The following is a 12,234-nucleotide window of genomic DNA, read 5'->3' as shown; positions in this document are numbered from 1 at the left end:
TTGTGATAAAGTCCGGCAGTCCCTGACGTCATTAGGTAACGAATTCCAGAGGCGAGGTATTTCTACAGTATAGGAAGATGGGTATAAAGACGTACTATGATGAGGGATAGAAAGAAGTGCTTGATTTCGGTTTCGAAGAGTTGTAAGAAATTGAAAGCGCGATAACAAATAATTCGGAGTAGAAATATGCATGATTCTAAACAGAAGAGACAGTGAATGTATTGTTCTTCGTTCCTTCAGACGCACCCATGAAAGTAACTGGAGGGAAGGTGTTATATGGTCAAATTTACGAGTATTGCAGATGAATCGTATGCACACATTATGAACACGTTGTAGTCTCTCAGCTAAGAGTGAACTTGCATTAGTTAGCAAGGAATCGCAGTAATCAAAATGGGGCATTACAAGCGTCTGAATAAGATTCTTTTTTAGACTAAGTGATAGAAATTCTTTCATAAGGAACAAGGAGTGAAGTTGAGAAATTATACTAAAAGTATAAATAATACTAAAAGTAGTGGTAATATTGTTATAGGTGATGAAATTGAAATTAAACAAGTTAACCAGGCAAAATACCTAGGTACAATTATAACTAAAGCAGAAGGTATTGGCGAAGAGGAAATAAAAAACCGAATTGAACAAAGTAAAACAAATTATAACATGTTCAAATTCTATATGGTGGGATAAACATCTTTGGAAGGATACCAAAAAATATGTTGGCAAAATATTAGTTGAATCTGTATTAAACTACTGAAGTGAAATATGGGTAACGAATGCATATTATAGAAAAAGTATTTTGGCCGTAGAAATGTATTATTTGAGACGAAGTGCTAGAGTCTCCCGCTTGGACTACATTAAAAACGAAGAAATAAGGCATAGAATGGATGCTGAAGAGACAGTGTTAAATAGAATAGAAAATAAGAGTTTGAAGTGGTTTGGTCATCTGATGAGAATGGGCGAAGATTGATGGCCTAAACAAATTTAACAGTGAAAACCTCCAGGAAGAAGAGGAAGAGGTAGACCAAAAAGAACTTGGGACAACGATGTAATGGAGGTCATGCACAAGAGGGGGTTGAGGACTGAAGACGCACAAGACAGAAGGCTTTGGAGGATTGGCACACTAAGGTGGTAGCAGCTGTAGAATCCTGAATATAAGTAATAAAAAAGCTATTGGTTTAAATGACTTGAAACGTGTCAAATTTCCATATTAATCAAGAGGAACATCAACGTGAAATTTTAATACCAGTAAATATAAAAAGCATTATACAGGGTGATTCATAAGTCACTGTACAAACTTCGTGGGTGTAATGTAGGGGTAAAAATAAGAGTAAAATGTTATACAGCACTTTTTCTGAAATTGATTTATTTCAGAGTTATGCAGCAGAGTAGGGATCACAAGTGCAACACCAACGAAACAAAATTACCGACGTGGACAAATTATTAGCAAAATTGAAGATTTTTAAAATACTGTATATTTTTACAAAATATGATTCTTCAATTTAGACTACAGTCGACATCTTTGCGTATTTCCAAATTATTAGCAAAATTGAATATTTGTATTGTATATTTTTAAATAATTTAACTCTTCAATTTGGACTACATTTGATATTCTTGCATATTTACAAATTATTAACAAAACTGAAGGTTTTTATTATATATTTTTAAAAAATTCGATTCAATTTGGAATACAGTTGACATTTTGGATATTTCCAAATTATTAGCAAAAAAGAAGATTTTTATTTTATAGTTTTACAAAATTTGACTCTTCAATTTAGACTGTAGTTGACATTTTTGCCAATTTATAAATTATTAGCAAAATTGAAGATTTTTATTATATATTTTTTACAAAATTTAACTCTTCAATTTAAACTAAAGTTGACATTTTTACATATTTCTGTCTATTGTAATGATAGAAATATGCAAAATTGTCAACTGTAGTCTAAATTGAAAAGTCAAATTTTGTGAACAGAATTATCATAAAAATCGTCAATTTTCTTAATAATTTGTCCAAGTCTGTAATTCTCCCCAGAGTTCAAGTAAACAAAGGGATCACAAATTCAACACAACGTAAGTACATTTACCCCAAAACATGTTCAATGTGACGTCCATGAATGTGAAGACAGTGACGTGACCGTCGTCGTAATGTTCTTGGATGTTGCAGACTCCGTTCATCACATTCCGCACAGTTTCAAAACCATTTTCAATTCGCTGCAGTTTGCTTGATATCCTAATAATTAGACTTCGTATTCCAACTACCTAAAGACTGAAGTTAAAGACACATTGGGTATATAGTACGCCGAACACAGATGATGCAAAGGATAAGGATAAAAACAAAACTCGTTGTTGTTGCGTGTTCGTGGAGTACAGTCAACTCCCGACATTCTGAAGCTATACTAGTAAACACATGCTTGAGCCGTGATGATCATTTTCGTAGTGATCTATGCAGTGAATAATAACATGCATTCGTAAATTACGGAACTTGAACATATGCGGATGTCACTTGAAATGATTCTATATTGCAAGGAATTCAATTCAATAACACATGATGTTATTGGTGCATGATGTAGTACAGGATATTCCTATTGTCTCATATTTTTTCGTGTTTCATTATGATATTGCATATGTCGCTCATCACTGAAAACCCATTATTTTCTATGTACTTTTCTAGAAATTCCCTAAAATATATTATTCAATTTATTAATTGGGATGTTGGCACTCAACATCATGGTAGACTACACAAATCCATGCCAAAAGTCGAGTTAATATCTTCATAATTTTCAGATTTTGATGATATTGGTTCTTTTGGATTACGTTCGAAACACTTTCTGCGCCTTTTGGTACTGCAGTGTTTTTCAGTGTACCGTTTTTGTCACTTTTACGTTCATTTTACACAATTTATATGTAATGTTGTCTATATTGACTTACTTACTTACTTACTTACTGGCTTTTAAGGAACCCGGAGGTTCATTGCCGCCCTCACATAAGCCCGCCATTGGTCCCTATCCTGAGCAAGATTAATCCAGTCTCCATCATCATATCCCACCTCCCTCAAATCCATTTTAATATTATCCTCCCATCTACGTCTCGGCCTCCCTAAAGGTCTTTTACCTCCGGTCTCCCAACTAACACTCTATATACATTTCTGGATTCGCCCATTAGTGCTGCATGCCCTGCCCATCCCATGTCTATATTGACACTGAAAATATTAGTTCAAATATCCTCAACTATGTCCTGTAATATTACACGCTTGAGTGTCTTACCTAAGGCACTTTACCTCTGCAATAAACCTTCAATCAGCCACAAAGATGTAGGCTAGTTATTTAAATAATACGAAAGTAAGAGCAGTGATCGATAAGGCTACTCACTATGACCACGTTTCAATTTTTACTTTCTAGAGGAAGAGGACAGAGGATGCGTAACTATTTTGTATACGAACGTATCTGTACCAGAACTGTGACGTCACATATACTTCGAAGTAGACAACCTCATTCCAGTTTATAGGTAGCTGGAATACGAAGCCTACTAATAATATATGGAATGCGTCTTCTCTTACGCCGCAAAGGGGGCAGATATCCTTCTCTATGGTACCTTTCTGTTTTTCACTTTCCATATTCCTAGCTTATTTTGTACTAAAGCAATAATACTAGCAATATTAGTATTCACAATAGCAGTACATAAGTGACATAAACATCAGCTATATTAGTAGCTGCAGTTGAAGCAAAAATAGTAATATCTGCAACTTCAGTGGCACAAGTATTGAAACACAGGATGGTGTATATAATATTTCTTAGTATGAAATATGCAGCGTTTTGTCCAGGGTTCCCATCACGGGCTACCCTGACATATTATTTACAGTTTTCTCCGATCTTGCCAGAAAACGTGGGGGATTATAAATTCCCTAGCTTTGAAAAATAATATGATACGCCATGTCCTTTGTATGAGGGAGAGAAAATAAGTGAAATATAGTCTGCGGCGTCATTTATTGGTTTGTTTGCCTCTGCGGTAAAATAAAACAATATACAGAAATACGGAGCAAAACAATGACAGAGGGCTGTAATTTATGAGACAAATTCCACCGCAAAGGCGGAGTATGAGAAAATGAAACTCATTTTTTACAAGCAAAATGAAATAAAACTTGCTTGCAAATAAAAGTAGATGAACAGATCTATAAAACATGACTGTACCAGAACCCGTCACCAGTGTGCCCAATCCAAGCATCGCATGCGAATGTGGAGGTACGTATTATTACACAATCAATATTAAATTTATTTATTTACTAGCCGTACCCGTGCGCTCCGCTACACCCGTTAGAAATAAATATAAAGTAATTACATAATTAAAATAGGACATTTGATCCAGGGAACATTCGTGTTTGATAGAAGGATAAAACGTTTAATACGTTACTTAATTTAAATTGCATCCAAATAATTATAATGCGATCATTTTGGTCCAGAGAGCACTCATTTGGTGCAATGACAATTCCTTTCACATGTTTCTTAATTTTTATTACATGCAACCATAGTTTAATGAAGATTGACATCATTTAGATTTAATGTGTATATTTTATTTTACTTGTTATAGGTTTCCATTGAATTGTGGTAATAACTTAATTTTAACCCTTGTTTTCTACGTATTCAGTAAATGGCGCTTGGATCACTATGGTTCTGAACCCTTCAAATAAATTAAATTATGTTATATTATATTATATTATATTATATTATATTATATTATATTATATTATATTATATTATATTATATTATATATTATATTATATTATATTATAATCTATTATATTATATTATATTATATTATATTATATTATATTATATTATATTATATTATATTATATTATATTACATCAGAAGTTACTGTAATAACATTATAGCACTATGTCCATCTAGAGAAACTACACTTTCCAATGGTGAAATAATAATTAATTATACAAATCGGTTAATTTAGCTTCCGATATTACTTCATACAAACACAGAAATATTCTCTGTAGGCTGTCTTTCATAGCTTTCGATTGTTGCTGTCCAAGGCCCCTTATAGATGAAGTCATTTGTTTTTTAATTCATTTCACGGCCTTAGATGGCAGTTTATTTTAATTTTAAAACTCATTTATCTCATGAAATATCAGTCCTATCAAAATTTTTCAAGGAATACAACTTATCGCAAATTATGTTTAAAGAAACTTTTGTTGTGTAATATTTTTCACACAAATCAATAATAAGCGAGATATTTCGATTTATTTAATTCAGGCCCCCTTATAACCCCCCTTTTAAATAATGTATTTTGAATGCCATATAGCCTAAAATCTAAGTTACAACGAACTTAATTTATATTCCAATTTTCATCGAAATCCGTTCAGCCATTATCGCGTGAAAAGGTAACAAACAATCAGACAGACAGACATACAAACAAAAATTTCAAAAAAGCGATTTCCGGTTTCAGGATGGTTAATTATATATGTCAGGACCAATTATTTTTGGAAAATCGAAAATTACCAGAAAAATTTCGACTACAGATTTATTATTAGTATAGATATTTATAAAAATCGGGGTGTATCATAAGTCTAGACCAGCGGTGACCAAACTGTGTATCGTGATTACATCGTGTAATCACAGACATTCATACTGGTAAGGGGAGTTTCCTGCACATTGCTCTCTGTCTAGTTCACGTACTGAAGATAAACAGTGTCGGTACCATGTCGCTCTACCACCCCTCTCTCTACGAGCAGGAACAGAAGGTTTCGTACAGATTGGGAAGAGGAATTTATTCGCTGTTCTGTCGCAGAAAATATAATATGTTGCTTTGCTCAACGGTTCAATTAGTAGTAGTATATAGAAGCGACAGTCCACACCTGTGGAGTAACGGTTAGAGCGTGTAGCCGCGAAACCAGGTGGCCCGGGTTCGATTCCCGGTCGTGGCAAGTTACCTGGTTGAGGTTTTTTCCGGGGTTTTCCCTCAACCCAATATGAGCAAATGCTGGGTAACTTTCGGTGTTGGACTCCGGACCCATTTCACCGGCATTATCACCATCTCATTCAGACGCTAAATAACCTAAGCTGTTGATAAAGCGTCGTAAAATAACCTAATAAAATTTAAAAAAAATTAGAAGCGACATTACAGGACATTACGCTGAATAAACAGGTATTATTATTATTATTATTATTATTATTATTATTATTATTATTATTTATCACCATACTGTATGTAGGCCTACCATAATTCTTATGTACGTACCTGAATATATAGGCCTACATCTTCCCTTGAAGAATAAAATAATTACTACGCTATATGTCCATTTTAATTTCTTTTTTAATGTTTTGATGACTATTATCAGTTATTTACTAGTTATTGATTTAATAATAATAATAATAATAATAATAATAATAATAATAATAATAATAATAATAATATATAGAGAAACTGATTCAATATTACGTCCTAGTGTAGTAATGAAAAGAGCTATTAAACTCCAAGAATTAAAATTAGCCTTAAATCATCATCATGAAGAGAAAGATGACATAAATAAATGTAAGGAAGCCAGCTATCTAGTGGCGAACGAAATAGCTCGTTCTCTTAAGCCTTCCAATGAAGGAGAGTTTTATAAATGCACTAGACGTACTAGTGGCCTCCGCTGCACCCGTTAGAAATAAATATAAAGTAATTACATAATTAAAACAGGACATTTGATTCAGGGAACATTCGTGCTTCCGATATTACTTCATACAAACACAGAAACATTCTCTGTAGGCTATTTTTCATAGCTTTCGATTGTTGTTGTCCAAGGCCCCTTATAGACGAAGTCATTTGTTTTTATTTCATTACACGGCCTTAGATGGCAGTTATTTTAATTTTAAAACTCATTTATCTCATTAAATATCAGTCCTATCAAAATTTTTCAAGGAATAAATCTTATCGCAAATTATGTTTAAAGAAACGTTTGTTATGTAACATTTTTCACAAAAATCAATAATAAGGGAGATATTTCGATTTATTTAATTCAGGCCCCCTTATAACCCCACTTTTAAATAATGTATTTTGAATGCCATATAGCCTAAACTCTAAGTTAGAACGAACTTAACTTATATTCCAATTTTCATCAAAATCCGTTCAGCCATTATCGCGTGAAAAGGTAACAAACATCCAGACAGACAGACAGACAGACATACAAACAAAAATTTCAAAAAAGCGATTTTCGGTTTCAGGGTGGTTAATTATACATGTTAGGACCAATTGTTTTTGGAAAATCGAAAATTACCAGAAAAATTTCGGCTACAGATTTATTATTAATATAGATAATGACTGGATAGGGACAGGATAGGGACCGATGGCGGGCTTATGTGAGGGCGGCAATGAACCTTCGGGTTCCTTAAAAGCCATTTGTAAGTACGTAAGTATAGATAATTATCAAGGTGGCTGAAATAAAATTTGTCCAATGAAAGTTGTTAATTAATTTCGAAAAACTGCGCATTTCTCGACTAAATATCCAGAAGAGAATTTAAGAAATTTCTGATTGTATTCATGAGGAATATTTAAAAAAAAGCAAGAAAATTTGTATATATTTTTATTGGCTCTTGATGACAGTAGTGACATTACTGATACAGCAAATCTTGCTATTTTTATTCGCGGGATTGATGAAGAACTCAATGTTAGTGCACGAACCACCACTGGTTGTACTTTTCATGCCTAGTACCTCTCCCCTATCTCCTTACTTCTTAGACTGTCTGTCGCGTGTAATCACTGTCATTCGAGTTTTTTCACCGCTGGTCTAGAGTTTCTTCTCTAATATACGACCACAATTTCATCACAGTTTCAAAGATGAACCTCACCCGTCAAATATAAACAGCCGAGTTAGTAATCAACATTGTTTAAATAAACTTGAACTTCAAAACATCTCTTCTGATTCACTTCAAGTGAAAAAATTGAGACAAGAGCTCAGGGAGCGAGCATTTTAATCTTGGTGCTCTTTAAATCAGAAAGGGAAAGGCGTCATCCTCTATAAAGAGTTCACTCCAGCCAATAAATAGATCCGACAACCTGATCGCCCCACTAGCAGTGAATGGAGACTAGCTTTTAAAATGACAGCTAAAGTTTGTCCGCTGCGTGCTATACCAGGAAGGTCCCGATACGGAAACCACTGTCGTCGTTGCGTCAGTGAGATTGAAACTCTTGGTCACGTTTTGGGTGCCTGTCATTTCACCGAGACACTGCGGAACTGCAGACATCACAGAATCAGGTCCATGATTGCCGAAGCCTTGAGGAAGAAAGGTCTCACTGTGCACGAAGAAGTCCATGGTATCTCTCAAGAGGGATCCTGTTGGCGAATTGACATGCTTGCCATTCCACCAGGCTCTACATACGCCTACATTATCGACCCAACAGTCAGGTTCGAGGCACAGGAACAACAGCCCGCTGAAGTCCACGCAGAAAAATGCAGGATTTATGAGCCCACAGTTCCATTCTATTTGGAGAAATATCACCTCACTTCCATTGAAGTAGTTGGGCTAATGGTTGGCGCTAGGGGCACAATACTTCGCCTCTTTGTCAGTTTCTCCAAGAAGTTCCAGCTGAACAACGACTTCATTCGTGATGTTTCCCTTATTGCTATCAGAGAATCACTTGCCATTTTAAAATACCACCTGTACTTTGTTTCCTAAGAAGGAATAACTTTTGTTTATCGTCCAATCAGTTTGTTCGCTATTTATTTTAGGCATGTTATAAGTATGCTATTATTTTTCCTGTACTTAATGTCCCTTTTTTGTTCGTTGCCAACATTTATCTTTTGTGGTCTGTTTTTTTTTCACTCTGTGTGTTTGTTATACTTTGTCCAATGAGACAGTCCCGTTATTGGGAAAGCTGAAACACTGTCTTTCTTATTATTATAATTATGAATATCAACGATTAGACGACACAATCTAATCTTTTCTGAATGTAAGATTGGAAGCGAGAACGAATATTTTTTACACTGCACATTAACTCAAAATATTTTGAGAAACCACAGGAAGGAAAGACACACAATTGATTCACAGGACATAACTAGGATCATTTACGTAATCACTCAATTTGCTACAAAGGGTTCAAAGCTCATAAAAATTTCATTTTCAATAATATAAGCTTTCTTCCAAAATAGCAATATTCATGAAAATGGATTCGGATGGTCCATTTGGACTCTTTCTTTCTGGGGAATATAGTGGCGATATAACAGAGTTTTAATCTGATTATTTGGCATCCATCTAACCTCAACATAATTCATCGCATTAATGCTACTAAATATACGATCTGAAAATTACCGCCAAATAAAAGAAGGTAAGAATTTAATTGTAAATCACAAATCATAGAACACCAACAAAATGAAGTTTTAATTTATATAGGGGAGAGTCGGGTAGTATCGGACATCGGGTAATATCGGACATCGGGTAATATCGGACAGTACGTTTCTTTCATCTACCACCATATGGTAGTACCTGAATGACATGGTTACGTTTCTCTATGCGACATCACAGAAACGTAACCATGTCAATCAGGTATTATCATCGTGTGGTAGATGAAAGAAACTCACTGTCCGATATTACCCGATGTCCGATACTATCCGACTCTCCCCTACACTGACTTCACGTACTTTTATTTCAAAGATGATTTAATATAATGTGCAGAGACGAAAATATGATAGGATGGCCATATAAATATCAATTTGTCCAATATAACTTGAGTGAATTTAGTTATATCTTATTGAATTTGATGGAGATAGTAATAGGAAAAAGTGGGGTTACTGGAATAGAATATGGGGCATTTCATACTCTCTATTCATTTCGCTTAATTTTGGACTTGAGAAAAGAAAGAAAGAGGCAAAAACTTTGAATTTATGAACCTGAGTAAACTTCAGATGAAAATAAAAAACAGAAGTTCAGTTTCAGTCTGAGATGCAGTTTTCGCTCTAGTTCCACGAAATAAATTTATGAAATATTTTAGAGGAAAAGAACAATTTTGTTGAGCACTCCTATACATCACATCTAAGAGCAAAAAAGCAACTCGCGAAGCTTCCCAAGCCGTTTCGGGAACTTAACACAAGTCGGATACAAGTTACCCAATTGCATAACGTCCTAGGGGATAAAAAGAAAAATATGCAACACAAGAAGTTTTTGTTCTCAATTTAGAAATACAACGTAATGTTATGTTTTTGGTATGGTAGTCACGAATTCTGGGAAAGGCAGGTTCCTTCATTATCCCGTGCTATTGAATTGGTACAGCAGCGGCTTAAACCGTACGCTCCGTGACTCGGCTGCTCGGCAAATTGTCACTCAAACAGCCTGCGTGCGCCTAGCAAGTGACCTCGAGCTTGTAATTCGATGTACCTCACTTCGATCATTACCCGCCTCAATTGCGGGCTGGTACGCATGCAGTGTGCTGTAATACCAGAACTTTTCCCACCCCCTCACTCTTGAATCAAGGCATATTACGTGCAAAACGTGTCTCAATTGCAACTCCTACCTACAAATCAAACTTAAGATTATAATAAAAAGGAGTGAAGGACGTACAGCTATCATAAAGAAGGGGCAAAAGAAGAAAGAGAAAATGAAATAGAAAGAAAGGAAATGTAAAGGAAAGAAAGGATCAAAAAGTGTAGGGAAATAAAAGGAAATTGACAGAAACAAAGAAATAAAGTAAAGAAAGGTTTAAGAATGGATAGAAAGAAATAAATACTACAAATAAATATTTAAAAAATGCACAGAAAGATATGAAAAATGTATAGAAAAATATAATGATAATAATAATAATAATAATAATAATAATAATAATAATAATAATGTTTTATTTTCGCTGGCAGACTTAAGGCCATAAGGCCTTCTCTTCCACTCAACCAGCCTTAATCAATACAATACATACATTTAAATTACAAATATTTACACTACACTTAAAAGGTTCTCCAGCAATATTCTTCACTACACATTTATTTAAATTTATATAAATCTATAAGGTAAAGTAGTAACTTAATTTATGAGCTAATTTAATTCAATGAATTATAATTAATTTAATATTTGAGATAGCTAGTAAAATGATGAAAATTAATTTAATATAAGCTTACTAGGACTATGTTGCAGGGAGAATATATATATTTCTATTTCTATAATGCGAATATTAATGTAATTGCCATTAGAGGTTTTGTAAATCTATTTAGAGAAATTAATGATAATAATAATAAGAATGGACAGATGTTAGTTTCATTATAAGTAACAAATATTAATCAGCAATTCATCTGTTAAGTAAGAATTTATGTAATTTTGACCTAAATGAAGTTATTGTCCAACAACCCCTTATATCACTCGGAAGCGAGTTCCAATTTCTAGCAACTGAAACTGTATAGGATGAAGAATATAAAGATGTCTTGTGGTAGGGTATAATGAGTAAATTGTTATGATGAGATCTTGTACTTAGCTGATGATATGCGGATAAATTTTGAAAACGAGAAGCCAAATAGATTGGGGTAGCGGTGCGCAGAATTTGAAATAAGGGAACAAGAGAATGCAGGGCTCGTCGATCGCTTAGCCTTAGCCAAGACAGATATAGAAAGAAAGAAACAATAACGTAAAGACAGAATTTAAGACTGAAAAAGTAAATTAATTTATTTTAATTTAGTAGTCTGACCCAATATTTTGGGTTTGCCCTACGACACAGAATAGCTCACAATAAAATTTAAAATGAAAAATTATATAAACAGGTTTCAGACAAAAGTGAATAAGACATAAGAAAAAAAATAGAACCAGGTGTAATTTAAATTCAATGTACACCATAAAGATGCTGATGAAATATCGCTACAGAAAATTTTATTATGGTGGTGACGATGGCATCTTGAAGATCTCTCATCAGCTTTTATTTTTCCCTCCACTTTACAAAGGCTTTCGGGATGGTGCCTCTCGCTCCGAAGAAGAGACCGGTAACTGTGAGATTTCTATGTTGTATTTCGCCGATAGGTGGGCTCGTAGATTTTCTTTTGCTCTTTAAACCGCAAATAAATAATAGAAAATAAGAAATAAAGAATGGAAAGATAGAATTTAAGAATAGAAAGCAGAAAATAAAGACTATAAAGAAATAATAATTGAAGAGTGGGAGAAAAGAAATAAAAATATAAAGAGAGAAATTTAAAATTAAAATGAAAAGAAACAAATAAAAATTTAAAGAAGTGAAAAAAGAAAGAAATAAAGAAAGAAAGAAATATATAATATAAAGAAATAATT

The sequence above is a fragment of the Periplaneta americana genome, chromosome 5, assembly GCF_040183065.1.
Source record: "Periplaneta americana isolate PAMFEO1 chromosome 5, P.americana_PAMFEO1_priV1, whole genome shotgun sequence".
In the NCBI taxonomy this organism is placed as follows: Eukaryota; Metazoa; Arthropoda; class Insecta; order Blattodea; family Blattidae; genus Periplaneta; species Periplaneta americana.
Note: the sequence above shows the minus strand (reverse complement) of the source record.